This window comes from Bos indicus x Bos taurus, chromosome 7 (genome assembly GCF_003369695.1).
Source record: "Bos indicus x Bos taurus breed Angus x Brahman F1 hybrid chromosome 7, Bos_hybrid_MaternalHap_v2.0, whole genome shotgun sequence".
NCBI classification, from domain to species: domain Eukaryota; kingdom Metazoa; phylum Chordata; class Mammalia; order Artiodactyla; family Bovidae; genus Bos; species Bos indicus x Bos taurus.
Genome location: NC_040082.1, coordinates 102,767,254 through 102,774,774, shown reverse-complemented (window position 1 = coordinate 102,774,774; position 7,521 = coordinate 102,767,254). Strand labels below are relative to the sequence as shown.

Below are 7,521 nucleotides of genomic sequence, written 5' to 3'. Positions count from 1 at the left end.
AATAATGAGAATAAATATCAAATCACATTGAATATCCTGAATATACACAAGTTTTCTTTGTCAATATACTTAAATCAAACTAGGAAAAGGATACACTTTCAGTGAATGAATGAATGAATGAATTTTTACAAGTCTGAACCTTACAGAAAATACTCTGGTTTCCAAAGCATGATACAAGTATCCTTAGCTATTCAGTCTACTAGTCTTATTTTTATTTTATTTTATTTTATTTTAGGCAGAGAAAGGTTTGTTGCAGGGCCAAGCAAGGAGAACAGGTGGCTCATGCTGAAAAAGAACCTGAACTCAAGCCTGGTAATTTTATATGTCACACAGAGGAACATTTTCTATTCATTTTCTATTTTATATATTTATATTAAATGAGAGATTTGTCTTCATATGTAGAAGAAAAAATACACTTGGCCTGAACATTAAATCCCCAGTCTCGTGAGTGTAATAACAGCAATATGAATTTTGCTTGAAATAAATAAGGCTTGAAAGGAAAAGCACTGAGAGAAAACTATTAAGTAATAGAAAGGTAAGACCTAGTCAGGGCAAAAATGGTGACAGGTGATTGTGAATGGCTGAAATTTCAGAATCCAAAACCATCTGTCTGGATTAAGATAAAGACAGAGGAGGAGGCTGAAAATCCCTGAATTTGAGTTTTGGAAAAATCAGGGCACTGGTCTTTCCCAAATTCCAGAAAGAGGCAGAGGGCTCAAAACTTGAAGGAGAGAATTCTAGAACAAATGTAAGATGCCCCACTTGCCCCAGCAGGTGGTAAATGTGGGTGATTTTTTTTTTTTTTTTGGAATGGATAAGAAACACATTTAAAAATATGGAATGCTTCACGAATTTGCGTGTCATCCTTGCACAGGGGCCATGCTAATCTTCTCTGTATCGTTCCAATTTTTAGTATATGTGCTGCCGAAGCGAGCACTGGGTGATTTCTTTCTCTGTCATTTTCATGAAGTTCTCAGTAGGTGGTGAGAGTGGGAGGGAGTAGTGTTTAGAGGTGAAGGAGAGGATATACAAATAATTGAAGCTTTGCTGCTAGGAGGAGGCAGAAGGGAGGCCAGAGGAGGCAACGTGAGGGATGTGACATCTGAGCCAGGACTTCAGGGAGAGGTTGGATTTCAACAGGTGCGGGAGAGGGCGTGGGGCTCCAGCACAGAGACAGCCGAGGAGGTGGCTGAGCAGGTGGGTTCCCCTGGCCTTGGGGTGTGAGAGACAGGCAGGCTGGAGTCGTCCAGTCTGAGTGCCTGAGGGTTGACCTGGTGAGCAGTGGGGAGCCGTAGATGGTACTGGAACAGGGAAGAAGCCCCCATTGATTGTTCTGTTTTGTTTAATGTTTATTTATTTATTTTGGCTGTGCTGGGTTCACAGGTATTTCTCTAGTTGCAGTCCGGGGGTTCCTCTCTGTTTGATACAGGCTTCTCATTGCGGTGTCTTCTCCGTTGTGGAGCACAGGCTGTAGGCGCTCCAGCTTCAGCAGTTCTGGCTCCCGGGCTCCAGAGTATGGCCCAGTAGTCGTGTGGCACAGGCTTAGTTGCTCCGTGGTGTGTGGGATGTTCCCGGATCAGGAATCAAACACTTGTCTACTGCACTGGCAGGCAGATTCTTTGCCAGGGAGCCACCAGGGAAGCCCTGGTTATTGGTGCTGTTGTTTTTAATCTTAATTTTTTTTTTTGGCTGTGCTGTGTGGCTTGTGAGATATTAGCTCCCTGACCAGGGATTGAACCTCAGCCCTTGGCAGCGACAGTGTGGAGTCCTAACCACTGGACCACTAGGAAATTCCCAGTTGGTTTGTTCTAAAGCACATTGGAGCTTAATTTTTTAAATTTAATTTTACTTTTAATTGGAGGATAATCACTTTACAGTATTGTGTTGGTTTCCACCATAAATCAGCATGAATCAACCATAGGTACATGTATGTCCCTCCCTCCTGAGCCTCCCTCCCAATTCCCATCCCATCCCACCCCTCCAGGCTGTCACTGGTGGGTGTCCTCATTGGTGCCTCGCGGGATGTGGGTTTCTAGGGGACTGAGGAGGAGAGGAGAGGGTTTCAGCCCAGCTTTTCTGCCCTGAGAGATGGAGACAAGGAAGGAGGAGCAAGCTGAGAGGCCTGGGGATGTGGAATCACTGAGAGTAGGCTTCCTGGCTGTGCGACCTCAGGCAAGTTACATGATCCCTGTGGGACTCCATCCCTGGACAGATAAAATGCAGGTGATGACCAGGAGATGAGACGGCGTTTGCAGTGCCCCATGCTTGGTACAGAGCATGGGCTGGACAAGTGTCAGCACAAGTTTCAGGTTTGATTTGGGCTATCCTAGCAGTTCTCAACTGGGACAGATTGTTCACCCAGAGAACATTTGGCAACGTCTGAAGACACTTTGGGTTGTCAGACTGCAGATTGGGAGGTGCTACAGGTGCTACAATCTAGTGGGTGGAGACCAGGGACGCTGTTCAGCATCCTATGATGCAAAGGATGTCCCCCACAGCAGAGAACAATCTGGCCCCAAATGTCAGCAGTGCCAAGGCTGAGACACCCTGACTTACCTTGAGTCTGAAAAAGACCTCTTGGCCATGCATGCAGACACCCAGGAGGCAGCTAGAACTATCACGAGCAGTGTGTCTGTGACTCACCTGTACTGGGAAGACAGTAGATGCCAACGTAATGTGTCAGTGATATTATTCCAGAAGTTGGACTGAGAAGAGGATGGGAAGAAGAAGTGTTGATCACAGCTGCATTTAGAAAGAGGACAGGCAGAGGCATGGAGCTGGAGGTGGAGATAGGTCATGTCGGGAAGGTGGAGGAAGCCAGGTAAGAAGCAGCATCACCTGTGCCAGAGGTCAAGAGGCCCAGACACTAACAAGAGTCAGGACTGTGTGATTACCAAGTCACCAGAGTCCTCAGCCAGGCTCAACAGATTGAGGTCAGAGTAGGAGGGGAGGAAGTGGAGGCGGTGATTGGACTAGGGAGATGGTACCTGAAAGACACCTGGAAGTGAGTAAAGGTGGAGAGTGGCTCAGTATGGGGAAGGGCTCCAGAAGCCCACAGCAGGCTTTAAGGGGCAGAGATGAAAAGAAGAGAGCTTTCCTCATGGACTGAAGATGGTGCAACTACCATGGGAAAAGTTTGGTTGTTCCTTTTTAGAGGAATAAAATTACCATATGAACCAAATTCCACTCCTAAGTATATGCCCAAAAGAACTGAAAACAGGGACTCACACAGACATATGAATATATATGTTTATAGCAGCATTATTTACGGTAGTCGGGAGGTGGCAACAATCCACGTGTCCATCAGTGGATGAATGGATAAACAATTATGCAGTATCTGTACAATGGAGCATCACTCAGCTAGGAAGGAGAGCGTGGGACAAATGGAGAGAGCAGCATGGAACATATACACTAACATATGTAAAATAGATAGCCACTGGGAACTTGCTGTATGACTCAGGGAACACAAACGAGGGCTCTGTGACAACCAAGATGGGTGGGATGTGGTGGGAAGAAGGAAGGAGGCTCCAGAGGGAGGGGACATATGTAGACCTATGTTGATGTATGGCAGAAACCAACACAATATTATGACTATCCTTCAATTAAAAATAAATAAATTTTTTAAAAAAGAATAAAGAAGCATTGATTCATTGACAGTGTGATGAACCTTGAAACAATTATGCCAAATGAAAGGAGCCAGACAGGAAAGGCCATACACTGTGTGATTCCACTTATATGAAATGTCCAAGAATAGGTAAATACATAGAGACAGAAAGCTGATTAGTGGTTACCGGGGGCTTGATGGAGGGGCAATAAGGAGCCAATACCAAGCAGGGGATGGATATAAGATCTCCTTTTTGGGGTGATGAAAAATTTTGGAACTAGAGTGAAGTGAGGGTGACACAATATTTGTGAATATACTATGGCCACTGAATTGTACATTTTTAAATGATTAATTTTTATTGTTATTGTTCACTAGCTAAATCATGTCCAGCTCCTTGTGAACCCACAGGCTGCAGCATGCCAGGCTTTCCTGTCCTGCATTATGTCCTGGAGTTTGCTCAAATTCATGTTCATTGAGTCAGTGATGCCATCCAACCATCTCATCCTCCTCCTCCCCCTTCTCCTCCTGCCCTCAGTCTTTCCCAGCATCAGGGTCTTTTCCCGTGAGTCAGCTCTTCGCATCAGGTGGCCAAAGTATTGGAGCTGCAGCTTCAGCATCAGTCCTTCCAATGAATATTCAGGGTTGATTTCCTTTAGGATTGACTGGTTTGATCTCCTTGCAGTTCAAGAGACTCTCAAGAGCCTTCTCCAGCAACACAATTTGAAAGCATCAGTTCTTTGACACTCAGCTTTCTTTATGGTCCAACTCTCACATCTGTACATGACTATTGGAAAACCATTGCTTTGACTAGACAGATCTTTGTTGGCAAAGTGATATCTCTGCTTTTTAATATACTGTCTAGCTTTGTCAGAGCTTTTCTTCCAAGGAGGAAGTGTCTTTTAATTTCATGGTTGCAGTAACCACTTGCAGTGGTTTTGGAGCCCAAGAAAATAAAATCTGTCACTGTTTCCACTTTTTCCCCTTCTATTTGCCATGAAGTGATGGGACTGGATGCCATGATCTTAGTTTTTTGAATGTTTAGTTTTAAGCCAGCTTCTTCACCCTCATCTTTCACCCTCATTAAGAGGATCTTTAGTTCCTCTTCGCTTTCTGTCATTAGAGTGGTATCATCCACATATCTGAGGTTGTTGATATTTGCTTTCTTTGTAGTAGTGCTTCTTGTGACCCACTTGACTTCGCACTCCATGACGTCCAGCTCTAGGTGAGTCACCACACCATCCTGGTTATCCGGGTCATTAAAATCTTTTTTGTACAATTCTTCTGGGCATTCTTGCCACCTCTTCTTAATCTTATCTGCTTCTGTTAGGTCCTTACCATTTCAGTCCTTTATCGTGCCCATCCTTGCATGATATGTTCCCTTGCTAACTCCAGTTTTCTTGAAGAGATCTCTAGGCCTTCCGACTCTCTTATTTTCTTCTATTTATTTGCATTGTTCACTTAAGAAGGCCTTCTTAATCTCTCTTTGCTGTCCTCTCGAACTCTGTTCAGTTGGCTATATCTTCCCTTTCTCCCTTGCCTTTCAGTTCTCTTCTTTTCTCAGCAGTTTGTAAGGCCTCCTCAGACAACCACTTTGCCTTCTTGCGTTTCTCTTTTTTGGGGATGGCTTTGGCCACTGTCTCCTGTAGAGTGTTACAAATCTCTGTCCATAGTTCTTCAGGCATTCTGACTACCAGATCTAATCCCTTGAATCTATTCATCACTGCCACTGTATAATCATAAGGGATAACTTTATATTATGTGAATTTAACCTCAGTCTTAAAAAAGAGTTCTGAAACAGAGTAATCAAATGGGGTAATTTGAAAAGGGTTTAATAAAAGCACTATTTTCAAATGGATAATACAGTTGTCACCAGGAACCATTCTGAGACTGGAACCAAGGAGTAAGTTGTTACTACAACTTGGACCAGATCAGGCTATGTGGAAAGGACTGCCTGGCAGGGGTCATGAACCTTTGGCCAAGAGCCTCAGCCTGCCTGCACAAACTACACGGGAAAGGGGGTGAGGTAGAAATACACTGATCTCACTCTCCTCCCTCCCTCCCATGCCTGCTGTGGCTCCCCATTGGTTGAACCCATCTGTAAGTCACAAGGCAAAAGCGCTGCTTGAGTGGTCCTTAGCAGTCTCTCCTAGGACACAAAATAGGGGACAAAGACCTGGGGAGCTCTGGAGCCAAGATGAGAGCAGTTCAGGAGTTCTGGGTGAATAAGGGAGCAAACCGCCCTTTCCAACTCATCACTCACCACTTTCTTGCTCATAGTCCACACACCAGTCACTTGAGACCATTTTTCATCAAACTCACCAAGGCCATCTCCCATTTCAAAGCCTGTGTACATGCTGTTCCTTCTGCCTAGAATTCTGTTCCTTCTCACCTGCTCAGCTAACTTCTATTTATCCTTTAGGTCTCAGCTCTGAGGGCTTCCCCAGCTTCTGTCTTCAGTTCAAAAATCATACTCAAGGCAGCCATAGCTCCCATGCATCTTCAGTCACAGAAAAATTATTCTTGAAATGGTCTGTTTAGTGACTGTCTCCCTCTGGACAGGACTGAACTCCATGCAAGGAGACATTCTTTTTCATTCCATGCCTCTTTCCCAGCCCCAGCTGGCAGAGAGCACATGGTTATTCAACAAACAAGTTTGGGATTTCCCTAGCAGTGCAGTGGTTAAGACTCTGCACTTCCAATGCAAGGGGAGCAGGTTTGATCGACGGTCAGGGAACTAAGATCCCATATCCTTTGCAGCACAGCCAAAACATAAAAATAAATAAAATAACAATAAGAATAAATACAGTAAATTTTAAAAAGTAAAGAAATACTTTTAAAAGTCCCCAGAGACTACCAGATGTTGTTCTACAGTGAATAAAACAGAGCACATTCCTGATCTCTGGATATTATTTTTTTTTAAAAAAGCATGTGATTAGCAGCACATAATTTTTTATATAATTTTACTTTTTATTTATTTTGTCTGTGCAGGGTCTTCATTGCTGTGCAGGCTTTTCTCTAGTTGCAGGGAGTGGGGGCTACTCTCCAGAGCATGAGCTTACCATTGCAGTGGCTTCTCTTGTTGCAGAGCACAGACTCTAGGGCACATAGGCTTCTGTGGTTGCAGTTCCCGGGCTCTAGAGCACAGGCTCAATAGTTGTGGTGCAAGGGCTTAGCCACGCCATGGCATGTCGGATCTTCTAGAACAGAGGTCAAACTCATGTCTCCTGCCTTGGCAGGTGGGATTCTTCACTACTGAGCTAACAGGGAAGCCTGCAACACATAATTTAAGTGGGTATTTTATGTGATATATGTTTCCTATGGAGGAACAATCTAGTGAGATAAGGAAAAGAGAAAGGCCTCTCTGAAAGTGAAAGTGTTAGTTGCTTGGTTGTGTCCGATTCTTTGCGATCCCATGGACTATAGTCCCCCAGGCTCCTCTGTCCATAGATTTTCCAGTCAAGAATACTGGAGTAGGTTGCCATTTCCTTCTCTGGGGGATCTTCCCGACCCAGGGATCAAACCAAGATCTCTCGCATTGCAGGTAGATCCTTTAGCATTTGAGCCACCAGGCTTCTCTGAGGAAGTGACATTTAAGCAGAGACCAGAAGGAAAGGGGTAATCCCGGGTGGTAAAGAATCTGCCCACCCATGCAGGAGACGCCAAAGACATGGGTTCAACCCCCGGGTCAGAAAGATTCCCTGGAGAAGGAAATGGCAACCCACTCTAGTATTCTTCCTGGGAAAATCCCATGGGCAGAGGAGACTGGCAGGCTACAATCCATGGGGTTGCAAAGATTCAGACACGAGTGATGTGCATGAATGTTCATTCAGAAGGGAAGAAGGCAGATATTTGGAGAAAGAGCTTACCAGGCAGAGGGCACAGTCTGTGCAAAGGTCCTGAGGGTGGACTGTGTCTTA

The 7,521-nt window shown here is 44.7% G+C and overlaps 1 non-coding gene across 1 annotated transcript; it reads right to left on the bottom strand.

Annotated features, from left to right (window-relative positions):
• Positions 1-829: 829 nt before the first annotated feature.
• On the bottom strand, positions 830-937 carry LOC113896777. Its single transcript, XR_003512134.1, has one exon. It is a non-coding gene; the product is annotated as a U6 spliceosomal RNA (small nuclear RNA).
• Between the last annotated feature and the right edge of the window lie 6,584 nt (positions 938-7,521).